Here is a 15,547-nt window from a genome sequence, read left to right on the forward strand (position 1 = left end):
TTTTGGCCTTAAAATAAATAAATAAATTTAAAACACAAGTCATCCAACCTGAAATATTGTGGCTGCTGCTTATATATGGAAAATATTTAACAGTTCAAGTCAGAAAACCCAAAATTCAGAGACTCAAGGGCAATCCAAAACTCCTAGGGTCTTCAAAATCAGACTAAAAATACCATGAGAACAGGCTCCCTTGGACCAGATACTAATTTACTGCAGCACTGTGAAGGAATTAAAGCCGTCCTAAAAGCACCAGCTGGGATCTGCCCTGACATTTTCATGTCATCTGCTCCCTGGTCCTGTTGTATAGGCCATGTAGGGGTGGGCTGGAGCTTTTCGGGGCCCTGCTGTAATCCAGCAAACCTTGGCTGGTAGAACCGGCCCCAGAAGAGATTCCAGCTGGCTTAAGTTAGAGCAGCCCCGTGGCTGCTCTAACTTAAACCACCTGCCGGTTCAGTCCTGGGCCAGCGCTAGGATCTGGGAGGTATAAGCATGGCTCAAAGCCAAATCTGTCTGCTCTCTTCCTCATCTGTCCGAGTAGGAGCCAGAGGTCCAAACCCTATTTCGGGATGGCTCTAGAACAAGGCTTCAGAGGGACACCTTTGTGCTCCTGGTTGCATTTAAAAATCCAAGCGTGGGGATTCCACCACTTCACCCTGACTTCCTTCCCTTCTCTCACCACGTGCTTGCAATCACGCTATCGAAGCCCAGACATGAGGAAATGCACAAGGACAGGTTCTTTCCTGGAATGGCTGATGCCTTCTGCCCTTGTCTGACTTCCCAGGCAGTCTCTCCCCTGCAGCTCTGGCAGCTCTGCTCCTGTAGGGAACCAGGAGATACAGACCCGGCAGAGGTTTTTTCTCTTTTTAAGGAACAGAAAATAGAATAAAATAATAATAATAGTACATATAAAAAACAAACAAACACATCACCACCACCACCAAAATAACCTCTTGACTCTGGTTTGAGCTTTGGCCATAAGATCACAAACGATTTACACAGCCCTGATTCACCCGTGCAGAGACAGACACCTAATCATGTGCGATGGCAGGAATTACCCTGATAATACAGCCGGGATTGTCCTGCCCCTGCCCTTCCTACTTGCCTTTCACCCTGCAGCTAGCAAAGATAATGAGTAACAGTGATATTAAACAGGGATTTGGGGGTTTCTACCTTTTTTTTTCCCCAGAAAGTGGATAACACACTACAGTAGATAGAAAAATCCATCCGACTTTATTTAACTGTAACATTTATTAAGAGCAATGAAAAGGTCAGCGTGGAGCTCCCAGAGTATGGGCTAAACTCCTTTCCCCAGCCTTGAATGCGACAAGAAAGCAGATCCTTTAAGATGCAACTATCTTAAGCTCCCTTCCGATGGTTAAACTCTTAGTAATTCTAGGTTTTGGAGACAAACGTCAAAGCAGAGGGCTCTTCCCTTCATTATTCAAGTAAAGGCCCCATCAATATTATCTGTAATAAGAATCTGCTGTTGACATGGCTCACCCCGCAGTTCCTGTTCCAGGCAGTAGTCCCTGTCAATAGGATTAAAGTGGAGGAATGCCTTTGACAAGTCCACCGGCTGCTGATTCATTGCTGCCATCAGGCTGCCGGCTGGGAAAGGCACTGGGCATGGATGGCGAGCCCACCATGGCCAGCCGGGGCAGGCAGGCCCCGGGGTTTGGTTTCTGGTGCCAGAGGGGAGCAGGTTGAGATGGGAAGGAGGAAACGGGGAGAGGGATGGCCCAGGAGTGGTTTGCATTGCTCATGCCCTGCCTTGTCACCTCTGGGTGATGCGGTGACCCAGCTTTGTCCTGGAGTTCAGCCATGGGGATGAAGGGTTTGCTTGAGGGCCCACTGACCCCGTGGCCAAAATGAAATGGCACAGTAAAAGCTCCGGAAGGAAAGCTCTGGGCACCAAACGCTGCACATTGCTGGAGCACATTTGGCACATCCAAACCTTGGCAACCCTGACCTGTATTTCCTTCTCCTTTTCCACCCTGCTTAGCAAAGCTCCCGGTGCAATGACTCTGTCATCACCCGTTGGCTCTCATGGCCCCACGTTTGGAAAGCTGCTGGCTCTCGGTGCTTGCAGACCGGTGACTGAGGAGGGGGGACTGGAGGGGCCCGTGCTGCACAGAACAGCACCAAACTTCAGAAATAAGGAAAAAAAAAGTCAGCTCCCAGCCTCCAAACCTTCTGCCTCTCAGCTCTTCGAGTGGCGCACACGGGACACATGCACGCACGCACCAACGCCCTCAGCTTTTCCAGTGACTAAGTCCCAGCCTAATCCGCTCTGTTCCCGTCCCCTCAGGTGCTGAGGCCAGGTCAGGAAGCAGGCAGCCTAGAGTAAATAGATTAGCTCTTTTTTAAATAAAACCTCTATTATTATCCTGAGGAAAAAAAATAACAACCCTCGTTTTCAGGAATTGTTACATTTAATTAGGCTGCAGGTTCCACTGGGCTCTACACACGGAGCCAAGAAAGCAGGAATGTCAAAATATTCTGCACGCGAGATGAAAAGCCCCGAGCCGGGTGATCCAGTGAAAGGGAGCCCTGTCAGCTGGCCTGTCAGCTCGGCCATAGATTTTTCAAACCTAATTAAAATGATCTTTAATTCCCCTCCCCCCCCCCCCCCCCCCTGGTCTTCTTTTTAAAGAAACACATATTTCAGCTATTTCTAAAAAATACGTATTTTTTAAAAATCAGTCAGATTTCCTGCATTGAGCTGGCCAGGAGGAAAGTGAAATGGAGACAGGGAAACCCCTCACGGGCACCCAGGGGTGGAAGGCAAGAGGACGGGTGGGTGCTGAGACAGCGCCGTGCCCAGGGCTGGCCCAGGCAGGAAGGACAAGGCACCGAGCTCTGTCCCTGCCTGTTTCCTGCCACCTTAGGGGGAACAGGGCCTTTTAGGCTCTTTGTAAGTTAACAGGAGAGCATCAAATAACACCTGACTGCTGCACCAGTTCTCAGCAAAACTAGAATGACTCGCAGGCTCTTGAATTTTTGGCTGACAGCTCAGACCAAAAGGGCTTTCACTGCCCTAGGGTTAGCAGTTCTGATGCTTTGGTGTCGATAGGGGCAGTTTGCAAATCCCGAAATGGGAGCCTTATAGGAGAGCTTGAGGTACAGCTGCTTGTTGCTCACGTCCATGCCTCGCCTTCGCGGGGCCCAGCCGCTCCCTCGCCACATTCATTGTTTTCAGGAACGAGATTGTTCTGCTCTCGGGAACGTGCCCCATGGAGCCCTGCAGCAAAATGGGAGCTTGCGAGGCGAGGCTGCAGCACAGGGCAGAGCAAGTCCTGAGAACCCAACCACAAAACGGGCATAAACAGGGATAAAGAGTTTTAAAACGAGAAACGCTAATGCTTAAGAGATTAGGTCGATAGGTGTAGAAACACAGTGTTTCCCCTACCACCTCCCTGCCCTGCTGTCTCCAAGAAACGTATTTGCTTATTTAAACAACCACTTTTTTTTTTTTTTTTTTTTTTTTTTTTCAGCCTGGTTTCCTAGAGAAACAACTCTTTTGTGATCGCGCCGTGGGTGTGTCTGTCTTTCTGTCCCTAATAAAATTTCTGAACTCGCTGGCCAATTTCAACCAAGTTTGCCAGAAGGGCAGAGTCCTCAAAGAAACTCACTGCTTACGAGCCTTCCCAGGGCCGGGCAGACAAGGGAAAGGCGAGCCCATGCTGAGAGAAAGGCTGAGGCATGCGCTTGTTTGATATTAAACACCAGAGCATCCAACCTTGAGCCATCTTATATGTCTCTCCACAGGAGGCTGAGCTTCCCTGAATTACCCCAGCTCAGTGCGCTATAGGAGCAGCAGCAGCCGAGCTGCTTTGCACTGAGAATTTAGCACGTGTGGCAACTGATATCCCCTGCTCCTAAGAAATGCCAATAAATAGCAAGGGAAGCAGTGCCAGCAGGGTGAAATGAAGCGTTTGCAGCCACAGGGCTGCACTGGCACCAGAACCAGCTCTCCAGATACCCAAGCTGGTCTTTGACCCACCCTGCACCAAAGTTTCCCCCCGTGCACTGAGGGGCACCCCCTGCTTCTCGCAGCACCCTGGCTGGTGCCCTGCTTGGGCATGGAGGAGCCCAGCTACCACAGAAGTCAGCAACTTGTAAACTGAGCACGCCTGACCCAGGATCAGCCGGCGGGATGGACGCTGCCATGAGGTCGGTCTCCTACAGCATCAGTTTTCAGCCTGAACTTGTGCTTTAACATCAGTTTGGGAATGGCCAGCTGCTAGCAACTGCAAGCACCTCTTTCTTCTGCAGCTGTGTGGGGATGCTCCTGGCTGGGGCAGGGGCTGCCCCGCTCCTACTGAGCTCAGGTGCCAGCAGGCAGGAGGGGCTAGGGAGCACAAGGGGTGAATTAACACCCCCCACCTCGGGCTGCTCAGTGCCAGCACAAGGGAAAAATCTGATTAAGAGTCTTCCTTTTTCAGGTGAGGTTTTGTCCAGGCAGATTTAGGATGCTCTAAATGAAGGGGAAAAAGAAGCCAAGGGAGCTACCAAGGGTTTGGCTGTGGCAATGAGTGTCTGCTGTCCGAGCCAGGGAAGCAGGCAGAGAAGTGAGAAGATAAAAGGACACTTCAAAGGGGAGTGTCTCAGTTTCAACAGTCTTGTCCCTGATACCACTTCTTTTAAATTTGGGAATCTCCTCAAAATATCAGAATCACCCACTTCACTGCGATGTCCCGGCATTTCCCAATCCCTTCACATCAACCCCTTGCTATCTCTTCAGAAACACCCACTAAAATATATATAAATAATAAAACAGTCTCCTGGAGCAACACAACACCTCGAAGGCAGCCCAGCAGGCTTTCCCATGCCATTGCTTAGGGAAAACTCCCCCGGCTGACCTTCGGCAGGGCAGGACCGCGTGCCCACAGAGGCGAAGAAACACAGCCTTGCGCAAGGCGCTGCGGGGGGGACAGATGGGTGGCTTCGCCCCCCCAGTGACCAAGTCACCGGTACAGGGTCTTGCGTGCCTGGGAATCATGTCCAGAGGGGAACAGATGGAGCTGGCATTTTCGGGCCCCTGCAACTGGCTGCCCAGCGGGTAATTTAGGAAAGGGAGAGCAGATAATTTCCTGCCGGACTGGTCTGCTGGAAGGGCCCGTCCCCTCTGGGGCAGCCAAGCCTGGAGGCGCAGGAGCCAAACGCGCTCCCTGCTTTTATAACAGGGCTGCCTCCCCGTGCTGCCGTCACCGCCAGGGCCATAAGACATGGCAGGCTCTCCCCCACAGAGGGTAAAAAGTCAAAAGGGTATTAAGCTGTCAGATTGGGGCAATTTATGTGTATAAACAGAGCCCTGTTTTGCTGATTTACGCCCTGATAGCGCACGGCCCACAGGTAACGAAGGCGGCACATCCCCACATCTGCCGGTGGAAGCAGTCGGGATTGACTGACCCATAAAACTGCGAGGCCTGGAGTTATCTGCCTTCACATCTACATGCACACACGCAAACAGCCGCGGCCAGCGAGTGCTCATGGAGTAACACGATACAAGCAATAAACGCTTTCCCCCAGCAAAAGTTGGGAGGGAGATTAGATAAGGCGGCTAAAACAAACTTTAACCACCATGGTGGGAGCTCGGCCGGCCTGGCCCCTTGCATGGCTGGGTAGGCCACGGCACAGATGGCCCAAGTCATGCAGGGACAGTTGCCCCTTCACAAGAGAAATAAAAGGGTTGCAGCTGCCCCAGAAACCTTGGGCCTTCCCCTAACAATTGCACCAAGAAAGCAGGTTGTCCCCGAGCACCAGCACCCATGCGTGGAAGCAACGGGGACACGGGCTGGTGCCTGCCCCCAGCCGAGGCCGCTGGCAGCCTGTGCTTCCCACTGCCGCGATTCATGCCTTCACATCATCACGCCGCCACAGGGATGTGAGCGGCTGCTGCATTCCCATCCTGCCCAGCAGACTTCAGTGTCAATTGCATGCTTTAGGCAAAAATAACAATTGGAAAAAATAATTGCATTTATCATGTTGGCGACTCGGCCAGCTACATAAGAATGTTACATAGCAAAACCGCAGAGTTCAGCCTGTTTCCACATAGGCAGCAGAACAATGACTGGCAGGAATCCCCTGACATCAGATGCTCGTGTTTAACTGAAGCAAACCTTCTCCCAGCATCTCCAGTCCACTGACCTGGGACGCTGCAGTAGCCCAACAGGTGAAGCTGATGGAGATGCTGCTGGCCAGAGGACAACTCCCAACAGCAGCTAAGCAGGCAGGAACACTGCAACAGACTTGTTCTCATCTATTTTGTCAACAGAGGCTTGGAAAGAGGTAGGATTAAACCTTGCAAATGACGCCATGACTCGCAGGAAATTAAACTTCCCCTGCTCCAGGCAGCAGCGATGGGTGACAGATTATTGAAAAGGCAAATGACGGCTCTTCCAGTGTCACTACGGGCCAGGCTGATAGCTGAACTGCAGCCATGCCTGAAACGGTGACTTTCTGCCCTGCACAGCACTGCGAGATGTTATTTCAGCCTAGACTTGCCTTCTGTGCTTAGCCTAACTCTGCTCGTATGTAACCTGGCCACTACATTCACATGCTGCTTTCCTGCATAATTTAGCTCATCAGGGTCGCGAGCATGCTGTTAACCCTCTTTATTTGTATGTAGAGGGATTTAACATCACACAGGTCCCACCTCAAGGAACCCAGGCAAGAAAAGCAACGGAGAGCCCAACGTTATGAAAGGCTTCATCTATTCTGATGGTTGCCACAGAAATCCTGCTCACACTCACTGACTGTGGTTACTGGTACGCCTCTCTGCAAGTCATATCAGGTCAGGATCCGAGCAGAAACCAGCTCATCAAAACAGACCATGCCAGAGCCCCTACAAATCCAGCTCCCAGCTGGTCGCATGGTCACTCCATCCAACTCCAGAGACAAGATGGGGCAGGGAGGAAAGAGTGATGCTGTCCCTTTTGGATGCAGTGCCCAGCTGGACGAATGAAAAAAAAAAACCATGAAATTTCCCCCAAGAGCCTTGTAAGCAAATGTAAGCTCAAATACATCCCTCAGGGATGCAGCTTTCAATACCTTCTAACTCTATACTGTGGAAATTTTGTCAGCTATAGATTCCCTCATACCTCATTGTATCGGTACAAGAACATCCAAATGAATCTCTGTTTCTCTACTCACAAGATATAAATGGTCAGCAATGACTGAGGTATCACTGGTCAGCGCATTCCCCATGCCTGATCCTGCAAAATGAAACTCAGTCTAAGCTACCTTCAAGATGCAGTAACGGCATCTCAGGTAATAGCCTGTTATTTTCAACAAATCTTGAACTGCTTTAAATCTTGTTTAACAAACAACTTTAACATATAGAAACACTAGTGCAAACATGCTCGGTCCAATCCTAAGTAGATTCACCCTGAGAACACAGGTTGTTGTGGACATCCATCTCCTCTAGGTCTTGCTGTTGTGGGTGATGACCACGAGATGTGCATTGCCACCTTGCTGGGAAGGCTGCCACCCCACAACCCCTGGTGGCTTTAAGCCTTTCCAAGTTGAGATGGAGAAGAACCACATGGCTGGGAAGTCTGTGGGTAAGGGAATGCTTCAGCCACTGCATTCACCCAGCTGCTGCAGGGTGAATGCCTATCTAGAGCCTTGGAGTCACACGCAACATACCCTACAGCACTTTTAAATTAATTTTGAATCATGCATCCAGGAAGGTGTATTATAATGGTCAAAAAAATCACTTTTGGCTTATTTTACCATTGTTTGTAGACCAAGATAAAAGGTACCTAAGAACTCCAGGGGAAATCCCACCTCCCCAGAAGTGCTGGCATTTTTGATACTGACCTCAACGTGAGCAGGACCTCAGCTTTTACCTACATGCAGACATCCGTCACCGATCCAGCTATGCCACTGTAGCGATACTGGTTCAATCCTGCTGAGATGCTGGTGCTCCATAAGGAGGTGTGCCATAAGTTACGAAGCCTGGCCAAAGCTCCTAGATGACAAGTTAAGACCTGATGAAGTACATTCCCAGAAGCCTTGTTCCCCCCCTCTGAATGCCTCCATATTCAGTTTCTAGTTGCTGTATACGGATCTAGACAAAATCCTCTCACTTGCTTCACTCTCCCCATCTGCAAAATGGAACCATCTCTTCCCTTAACTCTGCTCTGGTGGCTCAACAAACAGGGTCATGCAAGGCTTTGCCACCCTTTCAAGACACCTTCCTGGCTCTTCCCTGAACCCTCTCCAAGGCATTGACTTTTTAACTCACTGCAGCAGCACTGGCACTGGAGATGTACCCCATAACCTGCTCAGACACAGCCCAGCACCAGGAACATCCCTTCACCAGGTGACTTTGGCCCATGTCCCCAAAAGCTTCTTCAGCATTCTGCAATCCTGGAGCCTCCTGCCCCAGAGGCGCAGCTTTTATCCTTTGTTCTTTTATACACCTGCATCACCATGTTTGTTGTTTGCTTAAGCCTGGCTCCCCAAGCTCTCTGTATTCCTCCATATCAGTGACCTTTCCTCCTCATTATTTACTGCTTCCTGGCTTGTTACACCATCAGTAGACCACATCAGTGGTGATTTTACATTTTCTTCCATGTCATTGATAAAGATATTAAATGCAAGAATACTGGAGGGACCTTGCAACAAACACAGCTGGCGGATGATTTACAGTTACATTTGGAGACCTGTCAGGGAGCCAGGTTTTAATCCATTTAATGCACACACTCTTGATTTTATACTGCTCTAGATCCTTAATCAAAATGTCATGTGGTACCCAGTCAAATGTCTCACAGAACCCTTGTATGCTACTATCACTTCTATCAACTAAACCAAAGAGAGACATCACGTTCTGTTTTCCAGGAACTCATGCTGATTGGCATTAATTACAATTTTCCTCCTTTAATTGCTCATGGACTCCCACGAAGAAGGACTAACTTGTACCATGAAGCATACCACAAGCAGCATCTCTCTGACTCGTCCTTGGCCACGGAGCAGGTATGGGAGCACTTTGGGAACAGGCATCCCCCCAGAACCCAAAGCTGGAGCTGGGGGCAGGCACCAGGTGGCACAGGATGGGGACCTCTGAAACCACCATGGTCCTGCTGAGGGGTTTGCCTCTTCCAAAGGGCTGGAGGGGCAGATTAGCTGCTCCTATCTCAGGCACTGATGTGAACAGCAGCTCTGGCTGACAGGGGAATCAGCCATCACCTGTCTTTGCAATACCACTGAGGTCCATGCTGCAACCACCTTCTGAGGAAAAAACCTCGAAGTGATCAGGAGAGTCTTTTTTTCATGAGCAGATGGGTGATACAAAGTGCTTAGATCATTGCAAGAAGGCCAAAGCTGTTTATTCCATATGTAGATGAGACTGAAGCATGCTTCTAGCAATAACAGTGGATATTATCTTGCTATCACAGATATTTGGTTCTGTTCCTTGAAAGTTGGAAGTAATTCACTCGCTCCCGCCTGAGTCAATGCCTTGGTTCTTTCAGCTCTCCAAGTGAAATTTAGAGGGCAGTCCTACAGCACCTGCCCTGATACTGGAAGCTCTAGAATGCTGACTAGTTTTTTGTTTTGTTTTTAATTCTTCAAATCATTGTCCAAGTCTCTCAAGTGAGAGTATTTTTTTTCATTAAGGAACTACAGATAATAAAAGGAAACAGGAATTTTTCTTCAAATATCAAAAACACATTGGTTTTCATTTTGATGTAGTCAGTATTTCTCAAAAACCTGGAGCAGAACAAGAGGTTTTGTTCAACTCAAGACTATCTTTTGAGGGAGGTACTATTTGTTTTACTTTTAATGATTTAATTAAAGCTAAAGGATATTACTAGAAAAAATGTTTCCTGTTGTGTAGGAGAGGGACAGAAAACACACTGTGAAGTTCTTTCAATGCAACAGTTCAGCCATGTTGAGGTGAGGTCACTAAGCATTTCAGCATCACTTATCCTGCATTTTTTTATTTGCTACAAGTGTTTTAGCTGGGGGATTTTTATGATCTCCAGTCCTGGAGAAATACTACTGGAGCTGTCTCTTTTTGTTGTGCCATCCTCAGTTACGGGCAGCTGCTTAGAGAAGAAATTATAACCTCACTACTACCACAAAAATAATTCCCTTATACGACCTGCTTGGAAGAAAGGGGCATCCAATGCAGCTACCTAAAAAGCCCTTTTGAAGTTTAAATTTCCCAGTCCTTTACATCCAGGAATGAAAAGCAGAGGAGGATGGGAGACAAGATTGCATCCTCCCAGACAGGGACCACGTTTCCCCTCCACCATTCTCCACTTGTCTCACTCTGAAGAAAAGGGTTGTGCTGGATGGGAGAGATGTTTCCCTACTTATTATACGCAGGCTCTTCTCTGTCCCAGGGAGCAGCGTAGCAGACAGTGGTTTTCAGCTGTAAGAGAATCTTACAGCTTTTTTGCATTTTTCATCCTTCCTCTGCTTAAGGCGAAGACTTGGCAGGACATGCTGGAAAAACACAAAGGATATCATAATCTCAGGGTTAATGGCTACACTGCTGAAAACTTTGCAGAGCCTTTGACTTATCTCATAAGTGAGCCCAAGAGCTGCTCTGGCATTAGATGTCACCTATGCATTTGAAACAATCCCCAACATCAATAAATCTCAGCAAACATCCCCTTGCTACAAACCAAGTGCCTGCGAGGGTGCTAATCCCCGGCCAACATTCGCTTGACTAAATTATTTTTAAAAGATGATGCAGCTAATACTCCTTATACCAGAGAATCCTGCATTGTTTTCCTTGCAAATTGCTCCTCCAAAAGGATAAAAGCTACAGCCTCTCGCTTCCCTTCCCAAAGGAGCCCTTCTCTGCTGGAGCAGCAGCCTGCAAAGGAAGGGAGGCACATCAGGTGAGCCCCAGCCCGGTCCTCAGCTGTGGCCGAGCCCGGTGCCACTGGTAGGTGTGACACTTTGGTGGCCGTGCCTGTGTCTAATTACGACCGGCTCCTCATGCTGTGCCTGGTGCTGGCGGCTGCAGCCCTGGGTGCGGATTAGGACGTCCCTCTGGCAGCGAGCGTGGCGGTGCCGGGGAGCAGGAGTGAGGCCACGCAGGAGTCAGCGGCATTGAAGGGCTCTGCACTGGCAGAACAATGGGTTTGCTCCAGGCGCAGCTACTGACTTTTAACAGCTCTGTGCCAGTAACCCCATACGGGATTGCATCATGGAAAATCCTAGTGGAAAGCCAGGAACAAAGGAAAGATGTCAGACTGCTTTTAAAAAAGACCGTGTTCTCCAGGCAGAGGAAGCCCTTTGGTGGCCGGGCTGGGAAGGCGCAGCCAGAGGAACCTGGGCTCCCCGAAAGACTCGAGGCGAATACGGAGACACTCTCCAGATGGGGGAGCAGAGAAAAGGGCAATGCTCAGGAGGCTTCGCCTCACTCTGCAGCGCTCGTGCATTGTCTGGGGATGAAGAGTGTGTGTCTGTGTGGAAAAAATTCCAGCGCTGCGTCCCTTTATTGAATTGTCCCATGGTCCCTGAAGAGTCCGGAGTGCCCATCAGGACAGTCGATGCGACAATGCCCATAAGCTACTGAGCTCTCATCTCTGGTCCAACATCCCCAGAAAGGGAGCCAGGCGAGGAACGCATCCCTGGGAGCCAGGGCTGGGGACACTGGCTGGACTCCGGCCAGGCTCTGCTAGCTGGAAAGCACCCAGGGCTGGTTTTGTAATGGTGTGTGACACCATCCCCAGGGAAAGCCCAGGCAGAGTTGGGGCAGGAGGGTTTGGGCAGGAGAGGCTCTGCTCTTCTGTACAGAAACACAGAGAGAGGTGCAGACAGAATCCCCACTCTGTTTCTGCAGGGCTCAAAGCTGTAAGTGATAACGCATGGCGGGCCTCATGGAAAACTTTTTTTTTTTTTTTTTTTTTTTTTTCCTCGGTATAGAAGAGCAACACTGTTGATTAAAGTGTGGAAGAGAAGAGCCAGCTAAGGTACCCTATGCTGCCCAGCCATGGGCTGGTTGCTGTATGCACCAGGAAAAATAAATGACTTGTGCTCTGACATGGTGTCTAACTCAGAGACAAACCTGCTTCTGACCCAGTTTTCTAATTCTAAACTAGTCTGTCTTTAAGGGAGGGCACACGGAAGGACCACATGGAGCAGGTGTTTGAGAGTTTCTGGTTTCTCCTTCGCTACACCTTCCCAGCTCTGCCACCCAAACACCCAGTGTCTCCTCTGCTCTGTGAGGACAACCCACAAGCCAGCAAAACACACTTAGATCTCATGGCAGAAGGACAGCACCTAGGTACCAGGCAGAGAAAGGAAGCAGTGGAGGTTGCAAGCTAGAAAACCAGCCCATTTGCATTCTCATTAGCTGTACGGGAAACAGTGAGGAACATTTTTTGGCAATGAAGCTAGCCATTGACTTGCTCGCTTGGCTGAAAGGCCAATGCCAAGGAGCAGCAAAGCGAAGCAAGGGAGCTGGCCTGGAATCAGGGGATTTTGCAGAGCTCTCATTTTGCATTCATTGCCCTTAGTCCAGGGGTCTTAAGTGTTATCAGTTTTAGGGCATGAGTGAGAAACTGGACCGCAAAAGCAGCTCTTCCCTATTTGCACACAGGCACCTCTGCCATTCCCTTCCACTTCAGCCTTGGCCAAGCGGCCTGGAATTTGGATAGGAAAGCCCTCTAGAACTCCAGTGCTCCCGCGTTTGGGAGGACACGGCCCCGGCCGGCAGGGGCAGGAGCGGAGGCAGGCCCCGCTCCGGCAGCACAGCCGTGCCTGCAGCACCCGGCCAGTGCTCACCGCTGCGCTCCGGCTCCAGGCGAGCTCTTCTGATCAGCCGGCTCCTCCAGGACATGGCAGTCACTGTAATCCTGGCTGGGTGATAAACAACTGAAAGTGTTGTTACTTACCTGAGAGCCCCTGAACGTATCGGACATCTCAATCGCCCTGTCCTCGTCATCTCCAAGCACAACGCCTCCAGCAGAAGGAGCACACCCTGCCCCATTCGGTGCTCACATGCACCTGCCCCACCACAAACACCATGGAGCAAAGGCAGCCTGCAGTGTGAGCACCACTGCTCTTACAGTAGTGTGGGGCATTATGTGGGATATTGCCTATTAAGATTTGCAAGCAACAAAAATAGACGTATGTTTTAAAACACCCTATGAAAGCTTGACAAGAAATTGGAAAATCTGGTGTCAGCTGGGCAGAGAGACCCTGTTCCCAGCAGCTTCACTGAAGGCTCGGAGGTGGCTACCTGTCTTGGAAGCTGTTTCCCCTAACTGCCCATTCAAACAAATAGCTTAGATTTGCTCTGGCTTCATTCACACGCTTTTTATGTTTACTTTACCAATAATATTCTAACAAAGGCATTTACTGTCAGGAACATTTACAGAAATGGCAAATAATAGAGACCTCATAAACACAGCAATTCAGACCAGAATCTGGATCTGAAAGTCACGTACTACTATTTAAGAGAAGAAACAATGCCGTGTGAACATTCACCCAAGCCAAAGTCACCAGCACAGCTGAAATTTCAACCATTCAGTAGCAGCGGGTTCATTATCAAGATCTATTGCCTGAATTATTTCTAGATGTTATTCAGAGAATTATTTCAAATAATTAATATATGTAAGAAAATAACTGGCTCTGAACAGAAGAATTAAACTTGTCACATTAGAGCTGAATAAATGCCCTGCAGCTATTCACTGCCCTGTTTTTGGATACACTAATTGCCCCAGATCCAATCTTTAACCCCGTTGGGGCTGAAGGAAACATTCTCCTGGGGCTCTGTGTGCTGTGGCTTGGGACACGATCCCGGGGATGCTGACCTGCTCTCTGTAGGGGGACCATGGCCTTATCTTGCAGGCTCTCCATTGTATTTGGAGGAGGAGACTCACAGTTTTGCTTTTCACTTACCCTGGGGTAATTCCTGTGGTCTTCAGCAGAGCCGCAGGAGAACCACGCCAGGTTTGGTCTTGTCCTGGGTCTTTGTTCCAGCATCTTGGGGAGGTGCAGGCAGCACGTCGAGGGAGGCGCAGGCAGGAGCAAGCAGGATCGGGTGCTTGCTGCTGGTGGGACAGACAGAGCTGCTCTCCTGGGCTTGGTGCTGCTCCTGCCGGGCAAAAGGGAGCCTGGGCACTACACCTGAGCACAGGAGATGTTTGAGGAAACAAATCATGACATTGAAATCCTTGTTTGTGCTCCCTCACAGAGCAACACAATGTCCCTGCAGGGAGCCAGGGCCAGCAGGTCCTGGGCTGGGACCCTCCTTTCCCCTGCCCTACGGGAAAGGGCAAGTGCAAGGCTGGGGGATGGGGGCAAGAACCACAGATCCAGGCATTTTGATAACACCTTCACCAACTGTTTTTGTTTGTTTATTGTTTTTATTTTAAATGCCCACGGTACCTCATGGATGCCAGAAAATCATTGCACCTCTCCATGCCCACAGAGACACATGACGCCAGAGACCTCCATTTGCACCAGGGGTGTCCCACGGGCCACGTCCTTCGGTCACACAACCCAACCCCATTACCCGTACGAGCAGCCTTGTCCCGGAGATCCCTACAGCGTGCAGCCTTGCTTGAGGAGTGAGGGTGCAGGATCAGGCTTCACGTGGAAAAGAGAGAGACTGACATAAAACAATTGGAATAACTAAGGAAATGTTTACATGGACGTTGGTAAACAGGTGCCTTGCTGGCTGCACTGTGGCCACGGTGCTCACTGTTCCTTGTCCTGTTTTTATCAGGGCTTGATCCCATCTCATGCAAACCTGGAGGATCAGCTTGACTGAGGGCAGGACTGAGCACTGAGCAGCCCTAGGTTTTAAGCTCCCCAAACTGACCTCTGTGGGCAGACTCTGCACAATTAGGAAGATGCATTTGAGTAAGCCCTTTCGCAAAGGGTTGACCCCACACATGCAGGTCACAGCCTGGGGGTGTCCAATGCCCCAAACCCAAGCAGAGCCCCAAGAGCCAGGATATAACTTCTCTGCCACCAATTCCACCAACAATCAACAGAAAAAGTAATAGCGATAACTGGGAGGATCTGAAAGAGGTCCTTCGGTGCCCCCCAGCCTCCCCCTCCTTTTTTATTTGCCTGAGTGACAGAGGATTTAAATGCAAAGTGGATCTAATGCACACCCTGAAGTCGGCTGGCAGTATGCAAATGACCTGTCAGATTAAAATCTGAATGAAAGAGATAACAAGCTTATCTTCATAACAAAAGGCTCTTACGGGCAAACTATTTGACGCAGTGTTGATGTTTGTTTTAACCCGTGGACTTTGGGCAGTGCAATATTTCTGGGGCTCTGCTCCCCTCCGCTTTGCTCCGCACGCGTGTGCGTGTTTGCACGGCAACAAAAGCAAGTGCTACGAGAATAAGAAAATCGGGGGGTTGGGGGGGGGGGGGGGGGCCCTGGCTCGGAAAAGCTCCAACAGTAGATTTCAAAGTCCTGTTCGGGGGAGGGTTCTGCAGAGCCGGTGCCAAACAAGCCAGCTATAGGTCAGCTCACGCCTGCGACCAGCACTACAGCTGCAGTGAGAATAAGCAAACACAGCAGCAGGGGAAAGAATTAACGGGGGGGGGGGGGGGG

General features: G+C 49.8%; 1 long non-coding RNA gene across 5 annotated transcripts in view; it reads right to left on the reverse strand.

Moving 5' to 3' along the window:
* Positions 1-2,696: 2,696 nt before the first annotated feature.
* Positions 2,697-15,547, reverse strand: part of LOC118173364 — a 24,843-nt gene continuing 11,992 nt past the window's right edge. For 2 of the 5 annotated variants that reach the window (XR_004754154.1, XR_004754156.1), the window contains 2 exons: positions 14,489-14,562; positions 2,697-14,100 (listed from right to left, as the gene is read on the reverse strand). This is a non-coding gene — a long non-coding RNA (uncharacterized LOC118173364). Of the gene's footprint in view, positions 14,563-15,547 lie in introns of all 5 variants that reach the window. The other 3 variants (XR_004754152.1, XR_004754153.1, XR_004754155.1) reach the window with 2 other exon arrangements.

This window comes from Oxyura jamaicensis, chromosome 12 (genome assembly GCF_011077185.1).
Source record: "Oxyura jamaicensis isolate SHBP4307 breed ruddy duck chromosome 12, BPBGC_Ojam_1.0, whole genome shotgun sequence".
Taxonomy (NCBI): Eukaryota; Metazoa; Chordata; class Aves; order Anseriformes; family Anatidae; genus Oxyura; species Oxyura jamaicensis.